General features: G+C 42.1%; 1 long non-coding RNA gene across 1 annotated transcript; it reads left to right on the forward strand.

Moving 5' to 3' along the window:
* The first annotated feature begins 12114 nt into the window (after positions 1-12114).
* Positions 12115-15379, forward strand: LOC129847102 (uncharacterized). The gene is made up of 3 exons (XR_008758375.1): positions 12115-12898; positions 14967-15029; positions 15209-15379. It is a non-coding gene; the product is annotated as an uncharacterized LOC129847102 (long non-coding RNA).
* Positions 15380-21034: the final 5655 nt, after the last annotated feature.

Raw genomic sequence — 21034 nt, forward strand, 5'->3', positions numbered from 1 at the left:
CTCTCGTGAGAAACTTCACAAACTGACTGAAGCTTGGAAAGGTCTCAGTTTCTTCTAAGATGTCTACGACCTTTCTATTCCATCTTGAAGTTAGCCAATCTGGAAGTTTAGCGAGGATCTTTTGGTTTTCATTACAGTCATTAAGCACCTCCAGGCCCTTATTCTGAGACATAGCAGCCTCACAGCTGCGAAGAAAGTCTACAAGGTCTCTAAGTTCAAGACTGTCCTTGGATCCTATCTTAGGCCATGCATTGAGCTTATCTCTGAAGGACTTGGCGATGAGGAATTTGTTTCCGTACCTTTCTTCAAGAATGGTCCACGCAGCATGGTAGGCTGACTCTGTTCCTAACATAAAGTAACTTTCGATGGCTTTCTTGGCAGGCCCACCGACATATTTTCTTAAGTAATATATCTTCTCAGTTGCTGGTATGTTCTTCCTGTCTATCAGAGTCTGAAAAGAGACCTTCCAGTCAGTGAACGAGAGTGGTTCTCCATTGAATGTTACTGGTTCTGGTATGGGGAGGCGGCTTTCACTGATTGATTCCGCTAGTAACCTGAACATGGTCTTGGTGCCATCTTCTTGTTGTGTGCTTGTCACAACATGTTGTGGTGAGAGACTGTGAAATGACCCACTTCTGTGCATGACTTCTTTCACAGATTTGCAGTTAGAGAGTAGTTCTCTCTTCTCGTCCTCTGAGTTTTCATCTTGCTCATACACTTGCATCCGCGCCTTGGCAGCATTTAGTTTCTTGAGCACTTCTAGGCGCTCTAACTCTCTACGCTTGTCTTCTAGCGTCCTTTGTCTGGCAGCATTTTCTACCTCTAACTTGACTCGCAGCCTAGCTTCTTCTAAGCTGCGTTTCACAGCCTCAGCTTCTTGCTCCGCTGTCCTCTTCTTATCTTCATCTTCGAGTCTCTGAAGCTCTTCTAGTTGGCGTTCTTGCTTAACCATTACTTCTAAAGCTGCTTGGTTAGCAGCAACTTCCGCCGCAGCCTCTTGTCTCTTGACAGATGACACGCTTGAGCGTCTGGAGTTGACCTTTGAGTTGCTTTGAGACTGGGAGGAAGCACTTGAGGGCTGATAGTTGAAACTTGACTTATGTGAGAGTTCGGACACGCACAAGGAATTGCTGTCCTTCCAGCTCAGCTCTATCTGGTTACTTTGACCTTCTTCCCTGCCTTTTAAATGACACCTTACAGTCTTGATAATAGACATTGTAACTGCTTCACAAGTATCAACTCTGCGTCTTATATCGTTGTCGAGAATGTCGATTTGACGCAAATTTACATAGACAAGGTTTAGTTCTGTAGAGGTATGACTGATCTTGTTTAAGAGGTCTTCTAGTAGGTCTTCAGAGCAACAGCCTGTCAGTGACTGTTTTGCTTCCTTTACCAGAGCCTTCCACTTCTCATAGCTGACCCTGAAACGATGTTCGAGCTGTCTCCACCTTTCGTCGCGCAGTTCTCTGCCCTTTTCAGTTAACCTGCGGACCCTCTCACCTTTCCGTGGCTCTTGTTGTGATATCTCATTAGCAGCCTCTGTATCGTCATTCGCTGGCAGAAGTGACTCCACACCAGTCTGGGCCTCTTCCTGCTGCTCTGTTTGTTCTGATGAAGGCTTGAAGTTTGCAAGGTGTTGCTGCAGCTGCTCAACTTGACTTACCCCATCTCTATCACCTTTAGTGAAACTACCTCTTTCTGACATTCTAAATCAAATCAATTCTAGGTAAGGTTTGGATAAGTGAGTAGGTAATTTATACTCTAATTCACTGTAATTTAAACCTTAGTACGTGGTATAAACATGTATAATGCTTGTAACAAAGGCTTGAACAAACACCTTACCAAACAATTACACTATTAACTTACAGGTGAAAATAGAATTAATAGGTGTACGCTGACCCTTAATGTTTTGTAACTATATATATATATATATATATATATTTTTTTTATATATATATATATATTTTTTTTAGTAAGTATCAAATAATATTTTTCCAGTAATACACATACCAGCAATACATTAATAAGATATTATGCATTTGTGCTTTCTACCAGCCTCTTGAAATGCACAACTATCTCCAGTCCTTACGAATTGTAATCTTAAAGTCTCTTATTAGCTGTTCACAAGGCTAGGACCACCTTCAAACACCTTGACTTGTACTTGCGTGTCTGACTTTCCTGTTAGTCTTGACCTTATGTTGCCTCACGATGCTTCCTTATGTGGAGATTTTCTTCTTAGGTTGCAGGTAGGTGCAAAACTCTTATCAGATGACAGGGCCTACCAGGATTTGGGAATCTTGTAGACGTTTTACAGCTGGGTAAGATTCTTCTTTCTCTCTTGCTCGTGAAGAGCATTGAGTTCTCACTGTAGCTCCCTCCAGTATCCACGAGCACAACTGTTCCTTGATTTTAACTGGCGGCTTTATTCTGTAGATTTAGTCAGAATTATCACCTTCCATGAGAACTATAAAGTAAATGAAAAATACAGTTAAGCACACTCTTACAACCTTATATTACGAGTGACTTATTAGCTTGGTATAACTCTGAAGTGCTTACATACATAAACAGTTTAGCCGGCGCTATAACAGTATTAGATTAAACACATGAATAAAGGACAAATACCTCATTGGCTGCTTATTACAGAAGGGAGGAAATCAAACTTCACACTTATTATTCCTGGCATGAATTCACGCTTTATCCTTAATTATTATAACATTACCATCCTAACATATACGCTTCAAACTTTATGAACTACACCCGATGACATGAAAACTTAGCTAACACAGCGCGGGATTGCCTTCCCTCCAAAAGTGTGTTGCTACAATAAGAATCCCCGTTACAACAGTTATTAGCTACGTAGTTCCGCTTGTCTTATCATTTCCCCGCACAGCGGACACGTAAACAATTCAAACACAAAACAACGACATAACCTGTAAGTCTAACTGTCAGTTACACTCTACAAGGTGTCAAAAGCGTCCCATAGGGATACTGGCCCATGTTGATTCCAATGCTTCCCACAGTTGTGTCAAGTTGTCTGTATGTGCTTTGGCTGGTGGACCATTCTTGATACACACAGGAAACTGTTGGCACCTACTACCATACCTCGTTCAAAGACAATTCAATCTTAAACCTTTTGTCTTACCCATTCACCCTCTGAACGGCACACATACACACTCCATGTGTAAGGTGTGTACTGTAAGGTTTGAAGCAAGTTTTCTGCAATTCTACATATTTTGCTATGGGACAGTGAGATCTTTTTATAATAATTTTGTAATGACTTATGCCATGTTAATAAGATATCTGAGTGTGAATGACTAACAAAATAAATGGGTGCCTTCTGGAGGTCAGGGCCCCTGGGCACAGCATCTGGCCATAATTATTACTAGTTAGATAGCTGGCTAAACTACATTACCAAAAGTATGTGGACACCTGCTTGTCGAACATCTCATTCCAAAATCATGGACATTAATATTGACTTAGTTCCCCCTTTGCTGTTATAACACTAGTTGTTGGAACATTGCTGCGGGGACTTGCTTATGTTCAGCCACAAGAGCATTAGTGAGGTCGGGCACGGATGTTGGGCGATTAGGCCTGGCTCGCTGTCGGCGTTCCAATTCCTCCCAAAGGTGTTCGATGGGGTTGAGGTCAGGGCTCTGTTCAGGTGAGTCAAGTTCTTCCACACCGATCTCGACAAACCATTTCTGTATGGACCTCGCTTTGTGCATGGGGGAATTGTCATGCTGAAACAGGACAGGGCTTTCCCCACACTGTTGCCACAAAGTTAAAAGCACAGAATCATCTAGAACGGCACTGTATGCTATAGTGTTTTAATATTACCTTTCACTGGAACTAAGGGGCCCAGCCCGAACCATGGAAAACAGCACCAGACCATTATTCCTCCTCTAACAAACTTTGCAGTTAGCAGTATGCATTGGAACAGGTAGCATTCTCCTGGCATTCGCCAACCCCAGAATCGTCTGTCGTTCCAGATGGTGAGGCTTGATTCATCACTCCAGAGAAAGTGTTTCCACTGCGGTGAGCTTTACACCACTCTGGCCGACGCTTGGCATTGTGCATGTGGATTTAAGGCTTATGTGCGGCTGCTCGGCCATGGAAACCCATTTCATGAGGCTCCCGACAAACAGTTCTTGCCCTGACGTTGCTCCCAGACGCAGTTTGGAATGCGGTAGTGAGTGTTGCAACCGAGGACAGACAATATTTACGCGTTACACTCTTCAGCACTCGGCGGTCCCGTTCTGTGAGATTGTGTGGCCTATCACTTTGCGGTTGAGCCGTTGTTGCTCCTGGACATTTCCACTTCACAATAACAGCACTTACAGTTGACTAGGGCAGCTCTAGCAATGCTGAAATTTTACAAACTGACTTGTTGGAAAGGTGGCATTCTATACCGATGCCACGTTGAAAGTCACTGAGCTCTCCAGTAAGGCCTATTTAATTGCATGGCTGTGTGCTTGATTTTATATACCTGTCAGCAACGGGTGTGGCTGAAATAGCCGAATCCACTAATTTGAAGGGGTGTCCACATACTTCATGTATATGCACAACCACATTTTACTGAGTACATTTTTTGGGGGGTACGTTTATTTCTTTATTTTTGGTCGGGGGGCCCTCTAGCAGTCGGGGGCCCTATGCAACTGCTTATGTCGCTTATGCCTGGAACCGGCCCTGATGGTCAGTGTACAAAGCCACCTCTGTTCCTTTTGACATTCTATACCCTGAGTTGTTCAATATCAAGTACGCCATTTAGCAGACGCTTTTATCCAAAGGTTGAAAAGAGGTTGAAGATTCCTTTTTCATTGTCTGTTGTCATGTTTTAACCAGTGCTACATCACAAAGAGAGCAGTCTCCTTGCCAGACAAATGCATGTGTTGAATGCAGTATACTTAGAGATGTGACTGACAATGTACATCTCCCTATATGTATGTGTCATGGGTCAGGGTTACAAATACTGTACATGTATTCCCTGAGAACTGGTGGCTCTTTTCTCTCCCTCACAGCACCTAATGAGAGATAGAGGAGATTCAGCTATAGTCTGAACACACACTCCAGAGCCCAACTATGAGAAAAATCAATATGTGAACCTATTACTCCACTAGAGCACAGTGGCTCTAAATTGCTTTCTGCTTCAGCGGGTAAACATTAGAAAGCTGATGTCTCCTTCATGTCTGGAAAGCATGAATAAACATGATTTAAGGAAGGAAATTAATATTATGTAATATGACTCTAATGACCAGAATTGAATTAAGCTGCCTATTGTATATAGGCGGACTAAAATTATAATATGGCATTATTCATTGTCGGGTAAAGTCAGTGATATGAGATATGGTATGTTTATTGAGGCAAGTAGAACATGGGAAGAAAGGGGCTTAAAGTCAGACTTAATGTCACGGACATCTTGTGGTGAATGAGTGGACCAAAGAGCAGCGTGAGAGAAATACATCTTCCTTTTATTAGACGAAGACGTAACACGAAAACGAAACACTCTTACAAAACTAACAAAACAATAAACAACCGTGAAGCTATAAACTAAAGTGCACACACAAGCTACTAACGTTCAACATAGACAATTACCCACGGAAGCTTATTGTCTATGGCTGCCTAAAATATGGCTCCCAATCAGAGACAACGAATGACACCTGTCTCTGATTGAGAACCACTCAGGCAACCATAGACTTGCCTAGACAACTATACTAAGCCCAACCCCATACAAAACCCCCTATACAATACAAACCCCCTAAACTAGACAAAACACACAAACATCCCCCATGTCACACCCTGACCTAACTAAACTAATAAAGAAAATCAATATAACAGAGGCCAGGGTGTGACACTTAAGAACATGCAACAGTTGTGCATCAGGCAAGTGCATTACCAAAGTCAGACTTTTATGTGGAAAGCCCACTGATGATCTTTCTTTGAAGTCATGTTATTGTAATCTTTGTGGTTTATTATTCAAAAAGTGATAGCATCATTGTTGACCGGACCTAAGGAGGATGGTAAAAGAGAAATGTTGTCTACTCTGTGTGAAAATAAATCACCCTACAGCTTTTTCTTGTATATTCTTCTCAGTGCTGAGAATAAATAATCAGAGGCCATAAGGCTGCCTGTTAATCCGTCATCTCTGTACTCTTTTCTTCAAGTCATCCTGGCCAGGGACGGAACGGGGGAGGCAGGTCAATGACTTGTCTATCTCAAATCAAAAAGATTAAAGAACCAGTGCTGCTGTAGGGGATCACACATCATTTGAGGCCGTTAGACTGAAATCAGACATAAAAAATTAACCGTGGTAAATATCTGAGTACTTCAGAATAATTTATTACTTGCCTTCTGATTTGATGTACCATTTAATGGGCACACTATCTGACAGACTCCCACAGCAGTGGGCTCTAAATGGTAATATAGTGTTACTAACTGTGTTACAGTAGTTTAGAACAGTAAAGCACATCATCTAAATGACCCTAAAATCCTATTTGCCTTTTTCTTAACCTTTGTCTTTTCCTTTATATATTCAATTATGATGTAATTATGTCAAATAAAACAATGTCTCACAGCAAATGACTATCACACTTCTGCTGATGCAGTGAAAAGGATTTGTCTGAATTGTTATCAATAGATTCCCCAACTTTCTGAAAACCGTCCCTGTGATGATGTATGAATAAACAACAATGAAGCCCTTTCAATCTGATATTCCTATCAGGGTGGGATTCAATTTGAAATGGAGATCAAATGGGAAGATTTGGCCTATACTGTATGATTTTACTTGTCAAACGGCAGCCAAGCATCGATCATCATGTCATCAGAATAAGACCCTTGATATTTATTGGAAAGGAGCATCAACATCATCAAGTTCATCATAACTTATTTCATCTGTAGCCTAATAAACTGCATGCTTTCCCGAGTCGTAGTGGGAGGACCACACAATATCATTGCGTGACTCCAAGTTACTTCGATATGATGGTTATTATAGAAATATTTAGCGCATTAAGCCGTTTCCAACGCCATTTCTCGCATAATTCATTTTACCGACACAAAAAGATCCAACCTTGTCTAGTATATTTTGTTTTGTTGCCATTTGTAAGGTTGACCGACAAATTTGCTGTTTCCATCAGGCCTGTCTTGAATTTTTTTATCCATCAAGTCCTTTACTCGCATATAAAAGTTGGTTGGAAACCTGATTAGTGTGACAAAATCGTGGCCTTAGAAGTCTGCTCACACACACTTCTGTTTATTCCCCTCCATTGAAATTAAATGTGACTCTGAAGAAAGCAGCCGGCTGGGGTTTGGCTCCTCTCTTGGGATAACATTTTCCAAACTAAAAGCATGTCTCTTCTTTAAAAGCACAGCCATGAGTGTATTTCTCCTGAGCAAGGATGAAGTGGACCGACAAATGCCTTCAAACCCCATTTGGAATTTGAGAGTGCCCCTGAGTTTAGACTGCGGGTCACTACATACACTCGCCAGCAGCAGTAAACCAAAGAGTGTAAAAGCAATGTATATTCAGTATTCACTCCCTTCATACATAGAAGCACAGTGACGCTAAAGGGATGGGATCTGACCTTGACCCAGTGGCATATCTGTAAAGAATGAGCAGGGTAAGGAGGTTTTCCTGACCACATGAACTGACCAGGGAAAACTCCTGACCCTGGACAAGGTCTTATTTTAGAGCAAATAGGTGTTAGGCACTGTGTTGTCTGGTACAGAGAACATGAGTAAACTATAACAACAACATATTTTTTTAACACTCCATTTTGCCCTGGTGTTGATCTCTACTCCTGTGGGTCTTGGAGGTGGCAAGGACACACTCAAGAACACCCCCATCAAACAACACCCCCAAGCCAACTCACGTCTGGCCTCTGTCATGGCTTGCTTGAGGAGCAATCAATGAAAACGAGGCCAAATCAGTGGGTGCAGTTATGGACATATGCCATCTATGGCAAAAAAGAGGCCTCTTAAAATGGACAAACTTAAACAAAGATGCTATATGTCATTGTGTATGGGGGCTGGGGGCTGGGGATTGATTGTGAGATAGTGGTCTTTGTGCACCTGTAACGGATGTGAAATGGCTAGCTAGTTAGCGGGTACGCGCTAGTAGCATTTCAATCAGTTACGTCACTTGCTCTGAGACTTAAGTAGGGTTTCCCCTTGCTCTGCAAGGGCTGCTGCTTTTGTGGAGCGATGGGTAACGACGCTTCGTGGGTGTCAATTGTTGATGTGTGCAGAGGGTCCCTGGTTCGCGCCCGTGTCAGGGCGAGGGGACGAAGTAAATTTATACTGTTACACACCATGCTCGACCAGCTCCAGCTCCACCTCCTTCTGCAACCCCTTTACTTTCCATCAAAGCCCAGGGATCCTCTTCAAATGTATATGCGTGTGGAGGTGTGCTACGTCCCTCATAACGCTTCTTAATCGTAGTCTATGACCTACCCTCTAATTAACCTGAGGTCACCCTTCCCCGGTTCTGTCCCTCTCCATGTCCCCTGCAGGGCCTGCTCCAGATCGTAATCACAGCCAACCACCCAGAGCTAATATCTGCCATCCTACCTGACTTCCAAAGGAATATGAAGGAATATGTAGAATGTGACCTGCAGGACATTTTGCCACATTTAACATAACAATCTCCACGCACAGACCAATTAGGCATTGGAAAGATTGTGAGTAGTAAGACACACATTTCTGCTCTTTAGAATCAACAACTAGATACCGTAAATGGTCACACTAATCAAGTTTCCATCCAACCTTTTACTGCGAGTAAAGTACATGGCAGATAAAAAAATATCACGACAGGCCTGATGGAAACAGGAAATTTATTGATCAACTTTCCAAATGTCGTCAAAACAAAATATGCTAGACAAGGTTGAATCTTATTGTGTTGGTAAAATTGCCCCCACCCCCCCCCAATGGACATGTATCATTGCTACAGTTGTAAATGTATATATATATATTACTATTATTATTTTATATTGTTTATACAGTACCAGTCAAATGTTTTGACATACGTACTCATTCCAGGGTTTTTCTTTATTTTTACCATTTTCTACATTGTAAATAATAGTGAAGACATTAAAACTCAGAAAAAACACATATGGAATCATGTAGTAACCAAAAAAGTGTTAAACAAATCAAAATAGATTTGAGATTCTTCAAAGTAACCACCCTTTGCCTTGATGACAGCTTTGCACACGCTTGGCATTCTCTCAACCAGCTTCACCTGGAATGCTTGCAGGGTGAACAAGGCTTTATTGACAGCACTTTCACAGACTCTCCTTCACAACCAGACAACTAACCATTCCACTACTGGAGAATCCTAGCATCATCCAGTTAGTCAATGGGCCTGGAACCAACTGCTGTAGTTAGAAATTGATCACCACACAGCCCTGAATACCCTGCCAGACATACAGGAAGGATACTGCTTCAGAATTACCAGTTAGAAGTGCAGCCTGGGCAGGCCCAGGCTTTTAGGGCCTTTTAGGGCCTTCCTCTGACACCGCCTGGTATAGAGGTCCTGGATGGCAGGAAGTTTGGCCCCAGTGATGTACTGGGCCATACGCATTACCTCTGTAGTGCCTTGCGGTCGGAGGCCGAGCAGTTGCCATACCAGGCAGTGATGCAACCAGTCAGGATGCTCTCCTTTGTGCAGCTGTAGAACATTTTGAGGATCTGAGGACCCATGCCAAATATTTTCAGTCGCCCTCTTCATGACTGTCTTGGTGTACTTGGACCATGTTAGTTTGTTGGTGATGTGGACACCAAGGAACTTGAAGCTCTCATCCTGCTCGACTGCAGCCGCGTCGATGAGAATGGGGGCGTGCTCGGTCCTCTTTTTCCTGTAGTCCACAATCATCTCCTTTGTCTTGATCACATGAATATATTTTCAATTTGAGGTCTTTCCCTGTGCTGAAAATTAAGTATAGTTTGGTGGCAAGGGCAGTGTCCTGTTTTTTTGGGAGCAGTTTTCAGTTGTGTACATTGCATATGTCTTAGTGAAACGCCCTTGATGTTTATTATGATGTTATGGGGGAGGGAATGCAACAATATTGTATATTGTTTGGGTAAAAAATATGGGGTCAATTTCACGCCTTAAGTATTGAATTCAAAATAAAATAAATTATAAACATTAGAAATAAAGTTGAAAATGTGTGAAGAATGAAAGAAGTGATGGATGTTGAGAGAATCGTTTACAAATCTACAAACGAAAGGAGCAAAACTAATTTAAAAGTCGAACAAATTGTTTGAAAACAAATTTAAAAATAGTCTTTCATTTGAACTTTTCTAACAACCAACCCTATTGAATCCATTTCGCTCTTGCCTGCAGTTACTACCTTTGGTTAGATGACTTGGATCTTTGCTTTCACTGACAGTTTTTTTCCGATTGCGAGTTTTGGTGCTTTTATTTTGTCCTACTCAGTTGTGTAATTTTATGATTTCATGTCTATAGACTGTTTAGTGAGGAGCTAAACCGGAAATTGCTTCTGCTACATTTTTCAAGTACCATTCCTGAGATGACTAATACAAGAAATGATTGACAGTCATTTTCAGCGATCTATATAACCGGTCTAGTTTCCTGATCATATTGGAGCTCCCTGCTATGTGTTGCTCTGGATGTCTTAGTCTAACGTCTGTAACTAGATGCTTAAAAACCTGTAGAATGAGAGTAGTTACTCAATATTTTTCTGTTGTTCAAGGCTCAAACACCTATGGGTCCATTAGGCAAAACCACTCCCACCATCACCGACCAAAGTTGCAGCCATTGTGTCCTTTCCAAATAGCCTATATTTTTTGTATTTAATTACTTGTAAACTTCATACTTTGTATTAGTTCCAATAGGCCTCCAGTGTTGTTGTTTGCTTGAACAGTCACTGAGGCCTTATTTAACGTTAAACGATAGTTATTTCAGATGCAGCAGGTTTAGATACTTAGCTAACTAGCATGGATAGCTTAGCACCAAGATACAGGCTGAGAGACTAGGATTCCGGTACATTTTTCCTGTAAATGTCTTCTAACAGGCTTAACGTTACATCAGAATTTCTGAACCAAGAGGCGCAACATTACAAGACTTTCTTGAACGCTTGCGAAACAAACCAAGCAGACCAGGGCGGGGTTTAAGAAGTGAAAATTCTTGCATTAATTGTTAATTTTGTCAATCTAAAGGCACAACCCGAATTCGAGCCAATAATAAGTAGTTGAACATGTTACTCCACAACCTTGTGAAAATGACATGATTTCATTTGAGTCAAAACAACTTTATCGAAGGAGTGCCTTTTGATTTGACAGCCTGCGATTTGAGATTCTTGGATCCAACGGCCGTGTCTTTGTGAGACGCAGAGTAGGTGAACGGATTATTTCTGCATGTGTGATTTCCACCGTGAAGCATGGAGGAGGTGTGGTGGTGTGGGGGTGCTTTGCTTTATTTAGAATTCAAGGCACACTTAACCAGCATGGCTACCACAGCATTCTGCAGCGATACCCCAGCCCATCTGGTTTGTGTTTAGTGGGAGTGTCATTTGTTTTTCAACAGGACAATGACCTAACCCACATCCAGGGTGTGTAAGTTTTTTTTGACCAAGATGAGTGATGGAGTGATGCACCAGATGACCTGGCCTCCACAATCACCTGACCTCAACCCAATTGAGATGGTTTGAGATTAATTGGACCGCAGAGTGAAGGAAAAGCAGCCAACAATTGCTCAGCATATGTGGGAACTCTATCAAGACTGTTGGAAATGCATTCCAGGTGAAGCTGGCTGATAGAATGCCAAGAGTGTGCAACGCTGTTATCAAGGCAAAGGGTGGCTACTTTGAAGAATCTCAAATATTAAATATATTTGGATTTGTTTTAACACTTTTTTGGTTACTACATGATTCCATATGTGTTTCATAGTTTTGATGTCTTCACTATTCTACAATGTAGAAAATAGTAAAAATAAAGAAAAACCCTTGAATGAGTGGGTGCATCCAAACTTCTGACTGGTACTGTATAGCTTACACCAAAGTGTAAAATCTATATATTTTGAGCAAAATAGTGCGTCTCGGCGTCTATGATTTATGCTTAATGATGTGGACTGCAAATGACATAATGATGGGAGTAGGCCTGGGCTCACAGAAATAAGAATGAATAGAATGGGCTTGGAACTCTAACCCTGGATATTGACTGGTAAACTCATGGGTACACTCCCAATGGCTGCCTGGTATTGTGACGCAATAATTTCAATGGTATTTTGGAATTTCTATTCATTCTTATTTCTAAGCCAGTTTAATATTCAGTAGCATTCAAGCTTTAGCAACCTCAGACGAAGTACGATATTTTACCGGCTCATTACGGAGACCGAAGTAGGCCTAGACTTGTAACATGGACGGCGACGAGGCTCGAAAAGTAAGTCAATTTCTATCGCTATAGGCCTAGCCTTGAAATTATTGTCTGTAGACAGTTTTTGTATTGATTAGACTGAAAAATGTATGGAAAAGGATGCATGTCTGGGGTTATGTGTAAATCCCCTGCTCCCAAAAAGGCTCTTACATATTCATTTTTATTTACAAATACAAAAAAAATTGCATGGATGGACATTGACAGGAATAAAACCTAGTATTGACGTGGTTGTACTGTCCTAATACACCCTCACATGGCAATTTTGATCCGCATAGATACTAATCATCTAGACCACAGGGATTGGTGGAAGTCATGCAAAACAGTTTTTTCCGCCTTCATGTAAAGATGGCACTGAAGCAGACACATTGAGCACACGTTTGACATGTCAAAGCTTGTTGTACTAATTACATATGCCACCAACAAAGGGGATGGATACAATTTGGGATTTTAACTTTCCTGACCAGGACAGTCACGCAATACTGGAATATAAAAGAAAACCAGAAACCCTGAACATGTGAGTAGATATATTATTAATGAGCTAGCAATGCTGTGTGTGCGCTCATCCGGAAAACGAGTGTGCGTGGCTTTTGACAATTCAGTATGGGGTGCACGTCCAACTGACCGTCAGCTGGCTAGAGATCGTGTGTGTGGTGTAACGTTACAGATTCAAATAACCCATTGAATGTCAGAATACAACTATAACGATTATATTAATTCTAAGTATAAATGATTGAAGCTAGTATAAACTGCTGATCGTCTCTTATGGGAACATGTAGCACAAATCTATTGCTTCATGCTAATGCTAGCTAGGAAGGTTTAGAAGTTTTGGTAGGGGCGCGTCAGTTTTAGCTAGGTGGCTGTCACTGGCTAGAAATCGTGTGTATGGTGTACTGATTCAAAGAAACCATCAGATGAATTTTCAGAAAATAATTCATTATTTGGCTAATAGATTGACGTTAGTATCAATTGCAGATATCTTATGAGAGAAGGTCGCATTGTTAGTCTATGCTCGCTAGCTAGTCAGCTAGCTTAGTTTGCTAGCTAGCTAATAATTTTGATGTCAGATCCACTTAGCTAGCTATTTCTTACCAGTGTCTGAATATCGGCGTTTCAGAGCAAGTTCAACCATCATTTCCCCTGGGAATGCTGTGCCATAGTGTTGTATCCCTAGATTAGCAATGTATGTGTTTGTAGCTGTCAGTCAGTGTCATACAGGTTCGATTGTATCACTATCAGAATAAAATGATATGATACCAAGGTAAAACGCAGTAACTGCAGCCAAGGGCAGGTTGAAACCAAGCTTAAGTTCAGTTACTGCCATTTACCTTGGTTTCACAGTAACTTTTTGCAGTTACTGCTAATACTACCCCCATTTTCTCCAAAACACAATACAATAGAGGCAGGAAACTTGTCCACTGACTCGCCAGACATGACCCTATGTGAACCAAGGTCCTCTACTCCACCAATTAATTCACACATAAAACGGTCAACCGAATCGTTTCTAGTCATCTCTCCTCCTTCCAGGCTTTTTCTTCTCTTGATTTTATATTGTGATTGGCAACTTTCATAAATTAGGTGCGTTACCGCCACTGACCTCGTTCGTTTTTCAGTCACCCACTTGGGTATAACCAATGAGGAGATGGCACGTGGGTACCTGCTTCTATAAACCAATGAGGAGATGGGAGAGGCAGGACTTGCAGTGCGATCTGCATCAGAAATAGACCTGACTTCTATTTTAGCCCTTTGCTATGCAGACGCTCGTTGGGGCGCCCAAGCAGTGTGGGTGCAATAATTGAATAATATAGATTTCTAAAGTCATTTTGGTGTAGTCAGCCTGTTAGTCGTGATAATGCTTTAAATCCATCACTGCAAATAACTGAGTTTCGAAATTGAATCGAATACATGTGGTTCACATTTTAGGGTTGAGGTATGATTCTGTGGAAGGCTTGGCAACAGAGTGCACCTGTTGCAGCAAGCCCAGGCACAACTGGAGGTGCGCTTTATGGAGCGGGCACACCATTAAATAAGCCTGTAGACTATATCAATAGGTTAAGGCTACAATATCCTTTCATAGTGTGTATATCAGTACAACAACATAGGTCTATCAGATAGCGGACGTTTGGGGGGCATAGGGCCTACCTTTTCTGGAGACACAGGATAATCAAGTTATCGTTATGACACCACTTGTTTACAATATTAGTCAATATACCTACTATGTCAAAACGTGCAGGTTAAGAAGAAGAAAATGTGAGTAGGCCTAGGATAATGCTTTGTTCGTTCTTCATATTAATGTCGCTTCACATTTGTATAATTCTAAAGATGGATGATGAAAGTCTATGAGATGAATATGTAGCCTACAGAATCAGTCATCATGTAGGCCTACGGCTAGTTGACTACTTTAAGAATAGTTTAACAATGTAAATGGATCAAACAAATTTGTTATAGATATGAGCTTGATTCAACATTTTTCATGCAAAGTGAATTGGAATTATTGCAAACCAAGTGACAGGGATGGGGTCTACTATGAAAACCCTTACCAAAACCCCACGTCTTTTGTCATGATTTTGTCTCTGTCTTTGTAGGGGTTACAGGAAGCCCCAGAGAGGACATTCCCTGTATTCTTCAGAGGAAAACTGGGGGAGAAGGTTAGTGTGATAGTATGACATTCCAAATGATCTGAGATCCTCAATTTCTTTCAAATTAAATGTTACCTAATTAAATATTTTTAATGACTTCCTTCCCATTTCCAGTCCTAATTCCACAACCATTCCCACTGTAGTATCCATTGCCCTGACTTTGAGGTTTGTTAAAACACAATCCACAGCTCCATCAGGAGACCCCAGGGTTTGACCTGTTGGACCCCAACATGAGAGTCATAGATGTTGGTTATAACTGCCTCCACGACAAACACCTGAAGTGTTTTTTCCGCCATCCGGAAAGGAAGAAGCGGCTGGTGAAGCAAGGCCTCATCACCTCAAATGAGAAGGCATGGCAAACCTCCTTTTTCTTTCCAAAATCTAAAAGTGACACTTATATGGAGCTGAGAAAATTGGACAGGTGTAAGCAATATGATGGCTAGGTGAAATGTTTGCCATTTTGCTTAGTTTACACAAATCCAAGTCTACAAGTGCATATGGTCATTGTTAGTGCAGGTTGTAAAAGAGAATGTGTTCTTAATGTCTTACCTGGTTAAATAAAGGCAAAATCAATCAATATTGGGGTAGGGGTTAGAGGTAGATTTGGGATTGGGTGTTTGTACACATGAACTTCCTCTAAAAATGGCTCTTTTGTGGCGCCTCCCTTTCAGGTGCTGTGTACGTGTAAAGAGTACAATCGCTACAGTGGCTACATCAAGTCAGTTCAGTTGCTGTGGGAGAAGCAGTGCTGTGCCCAGCAGGTTAGAGTGGTCTACTTTCTAGATGCACAATTATAAAAACACAAAAGCTATATTGTAAGACACACCTTTCCATGCGTTTTATTTTACTGTGCATTTAACTTGCTGTCGCTCAAGGATCGGGAAAGGGTTTTCTGATCACGTGACAAGACCAGGAAAAACTTGTGGAAGGCAAGGGTGCAAATTAATCTCTCTCTCTCTCTCTCTCTCTCTGTCTCTCTCTGTCTCTCTCAGAAAAGTATTTTGAAACAGTTCCTAGTCTTGCAGCAGCAAGGGGAGGTTCCGTCCCACATCTCACTGACGGATATTAGAGAGTGGCTCATTGCCAAGGGTAGGAACTACTTCAAGAACACGTGAGTGTTATTAGAATCTTTTACCCAAATTTGTTTAAAAAAACATAAGCAAAGGTGTGGAATCACGTTGACCTCCTATCTATTAATAACTTAAGAAATACATACGGTGGACAGTTTGAGTTGTAGAAAAATGAAGGTAAATCATGTTTTATGTTCCCTTGTATGTGAAGGTTTCAGAGTGAAATTGAAGAGGGGAAGAACCTTTACTTGGCCGAACTGGCTTGGGAGGTGAAACGACGCCTCAGGCTTGAGGAGCTGGAAAGAGAAGTGTGCAGGGAGCTGCGCCTGGAGCGCCGAATTGGACAGGTAAGGATGGAACAGCGGCACTCCTAGGGCTGATATCAACTCATAGTTGCTTAAGCAGCAGTAGGACCTCAGTGTTTCTGTTGATATCTTCATCCATTTGCCTCTCTCTCTCACCCGTCTCTCTTAGCCTGGTAGCCAGATGGGAGATTGGAGACCCCTGGGCATGGAGACACACACACCTCTGGTAATGGACTCTCCCTTCAGACACTTTACCTCCTCGATGGACACTCTTTCCAGTCAGATCTCGACTAAGAACCTCAAGGTTGCTAGGCTACATACTGCCAGACCACGTTCTGCCAGACCACCAACTGAAAGACCTAGCAGTGACTCTGATCACTCTGGAACCTTTTCTACTGTGATGACCTGCTCACCACATTCAGCTAGCCCGTCAGTGGTAGGTCATTTTGGTCATGAACAAGTTCCCAGCTTTCACTCTTTGGGGGCTGTAGACATATTACTGCTTCCCTATCTCCCATCTCCTGGGAAATCCATATCCAAGTACAGTGGCAAGAAAAAGTATGTGAACCCTTTGGAATTACCTGGACTTCTGTGTAAATTGGTCATAAAATGTTATCTGATCTTCATCTAAGTCACAACAATAGACAAACACAGTCTGCTTAAACTAATAACACACAAATAATTGTACTTTTTCATGTCTTTATTGAACACACCGTGTAAACATTCACAGTGCAGGGTGGAAAAAGTACATTCAGCAAAAAAAATAAACCTCCCTTTTTTAGGACCCTGTCTTTCAAAGATAATTCGTATAAATCCAAATAACTTCACAGATCTTCATTGTAAAGGGTATAAACACTGTTTCCCATGCTTGTTCAATGAACCATAAACAATGAATGAACATGCATCTGTGGAACGGTCGTTAAGACACTAACAGCTTACAGACGATAGGCAATTAAGGTCACAGTTATGAAAACTTAGGAAACTAGAGAGGCCTTTCTACTGACTCTGAAAAACACCAAAAGAAAGATGCCCAGGGTCCCTGCTCATCTGTGTGAACGTGCCTTAGGGATGCTGCAAGGAGTCATGACGATTGCAGATGTGGCAGGGGAAATAAATTGCAATGTCCGTACTGTGAGACGCCTAAGACAGCGCTACAGGGAGATGATCGTCCTCGCAGTGGCAGACCTTGTGTAACAACACCTGCACAGGATCGGTACATCCAAACATCACACCTGCGGGACAGGTACAGGATGGCAACAACAACTGCCCGAGTTACAGCAGGAACGCACAATCCCTCCATCAGTGCTCAGACTGTCCGCAATAGGCTGAGAGAGGCTGGACTGAGGGCTTGTAGGCCTGTTGTAAGGAAACCGGCAACAACGTCTCCAATGGGCACAAACCCACCATCGCTGGACCAGACAGGACTGTCAAAAAGTGCTCTTCACTGACGAGTCATGGTTTTGTTTCACCAGGGGTGATGGTTGGATTCACGTTTATCGTCGAAGGAATGAGCGTTACACCGAGGCCTGTACTCTGGAGCGGGATCGATTTGGAGGTGGAGGGTCTGTCATGGTCTTGGGCGGTGTGTCACTGCATCATCGGACTGAGCTTGTTGTTATTGCAGGCAGTGTCAACGCTGTGCGTTACAGGGAAGACAACCTCCTCCCTCATGTGGTACCCTTCCTGCAGGCTTATCCTGACATGACCCTCCAGCATGACAATGCCACCAGCCATACTGCTCGTTCTGTGCGAGATTTCCTGCAAGACAGGAATGTCCGTGTTCTGCCATGGCCAGCGAAGAGCTCGTATCTCAATCCCATTGAGCACGTCTGGGACCTGTTGGATCGGCGGGTGAGGGCCCCCCCCAGAAATGTCCTGGAACTTGCAGGTGCCTTGGTGGAAGAGTGGGGTAACGTCTCACAGCAAGAACTGGTAAATCTGGTGTAGTCCATGAGGAGGAGATGCACTGCAGTACTTAATGCAACTGGTGGCCACACCAGATACCGACCGTTACTTTTGATGTTGACCCCCCCCCCCCCCCCTTTTGTTCAGGGACACATTATTACATTTCTGTTAGCCACATGTTCAGTTTATATCTCAGTTGTTCAATCTTGTATGTTCATACAATTATTTACACATGTTAAGTTTGCTGAACATAGATACAGTTGACAGTGAGAGGACGTTTCTTTTTTTGCTGAGTTTGTGAACCCTTGGTTTTAATAAATGGTTGACCCTACTTTGGCAGCAATAACCTCAAAGTTTTCTGTAGTTGCAGATCAGACCTGCGCAACGGTCAGGAGGAATTTTATACCATTCCTCTTTACAAAACTGTTTCAGTTTAGCACCGCTCTCTTGAGGCCCTGCCACAGCATCTCAATCGGGTTGAGGTCAGTACTCTGACTGGGCCACTACAGAAGGCATATTTTCTTCTGTTGCAGCCATTCTGTTGTTGATTTAATTTCGGTGTTTTGGGTCGTTGTCCTGTTGCATCACCCAACTTCTGTTGAACTTCAATTGGCGAACGACCTTAAATTCTCCAACAAAATGTCTTGATAAACTTGGCAATAAATGTTTCCATCGATGATAGCTGGCTGTCCAGACCCCGAGGCAGCAAAGCAGCTCAACCATGATATGATACTCCCTTCACCATACTTTACAGTTGGGATGAGGTTTTGATATTGGTGTGCTGTGCTTTTTTTTCTCCACACAGTGTTGTGTGCTCCTTTCAAACAACAACATTTTATTTCATCTCTCCACAGAATATTTTGCCAGTAGCGCTGTGGAACATCCAGATGCTCTTTTGCGAACTTCAAACGTGCAGCAATGTTTTTATTTGGACAGTCGGTGGCTTCTTCCGTGGTGTCCTCCCATGAACACCATTCTTGTTTAGTGTTTTACGTATCGTAGACTCGTCATCAGAGATGTTAGGATGTTCCAGAGATTTCTTTAAGTCTTCAGCTAACACTCTAAGATTCTGCTTAACCTCATTGAGCATTCTGCGCTGTGCTCTTGCAGTCATCTTTGCAGGACGGCCACTCCTAGGGAGAGTAGCAACAGTGCTGAACTTTCTCCATTTATATACAATTTGTGTAACCGTGGAGTGATGAACATCACGGCTTTTAGAGATACTTTTGTAACCCTTTCCAGCTTTATGCAAGTCAACAATTCTTAATCTTGGGTCTTCTGAGATCTCTTTTGTTTGAGGCATGGTTCACATCAGGCAATGCTTCTTGTGAATAGCAAACTCAAATTTTGTGAGTGTTTTTTTAGGGCAGGCAGCTCTAACCAACATCTCCAATCTCGTCTCAATGATTGGACTCCAATTAGCTTTTGGAGAAGTCATTAGCCTCGGGTTCACATACTTTTTTCAACTTACACTGAATGTTTAAATGATGTATTCAGTATAGACAAGAAAAATACAATCATTTGTGTGTTATTAGTTTAAGCAGAATGTGTTAATCTGTTGTTGTGACTTAGATGAAGATTAAATCTAATTTTATGACCAATTCATGCAGAAATTCAGATAATTCCAATAGGGTTCATATACTTTGTCTTGCCACTGTATTTGGATGATATGATGTAATATGCGTTTGCCACTTTGGTAAATGTAAAAAGTCTAGATGAGGAAGATGATTAAGTTGCAACAATGGAGACCACACATTTGATATAGAATAATTGCAACAACAAAAAATGAAAGGTATACTTGTTATATTTACTTTAAAAATATTTTGGATATGGATTAACATGTGTTTTGATTTCCAACATAATGTAAATCTGAATCAATTGTGTTGATGTACCTTTCTGTGTTCATATATACAGATGACTGTTAGGGACTTGCTGCTCATGATTGGGCACATAACAAGCTCAGTATTGGAGGAGGTAAATGGCATCCTGATCCCTGCCTTGGTTGACCTTATAAGGCTGAGAGCTTCAGAAAGTGCTGCAGAGAGTTTGCTCCCCATCAGCAGAGACACCAACGAAGATTCAACCCAGGGCTCTGTCAGCTGTACCTCCTTACTCTCCAAAGTCAATGTGATCTGTCTCACTCAGAGTCCTGACAGTAGGTGCTCCCCAATCTCCATTGATGAACCAGTCACTGCTGTCCAGACTTGTTGTAGCAGCAGTTCTCTGTCCAGTGAGGAACGAGCACACTCTTCCTCCAGTCAGATCTCTACTAAGAACCTCCTGGCTACTAGGCCACGTTCTACCAGGCCCCAATCTGCCAAACCGCCACCTGTTAAACCATCACCTGCTAAACCACCATCTGATAAACCGTCATCTGCTAAACCACCATCTGATAAACCACCATCTGCTAAACCACCACCTGCTAAACCACAATCTGCTAAACCACCACCTGCTAAATTACAGTCTGCTAAACCACAATCTGCTAAACCACCCCCTGCTAAATTACAGTCTGCTAAACTACAATCTGCTAAACTACCACCTGCTAAATTACAATCTGCTAAACTACCACCGGCTAAACTACAATCTGCTAAACCACCACCTGCTAAACTACAATCTGCTAAACCACAATCTGCTAAACCACCACCTGCTAAACTACAATCTGCTAAACCACCACCTGCTAAATTACAATCTGCTAAACCACAATCTGCTAAACCACCACCTGCTAAATTACAGT

This window comes from Salvelinus fontinalis, unplaced genomic scaffold, assembly GCF_029448725.1.
Source record: "Salvelinus fontinalis isolate EN_2023a unplaced genomic scaffold, ASM2944872v1 scaffold_0703, whole genome shotgun sequence".
Classification (NCBI taxonomy): Eukaryota; Metazoa; Chordata; class Actinopteri; order Salmoniformes; family Salmonidae; genus Salvelinus; species Salvelinus fontinalis.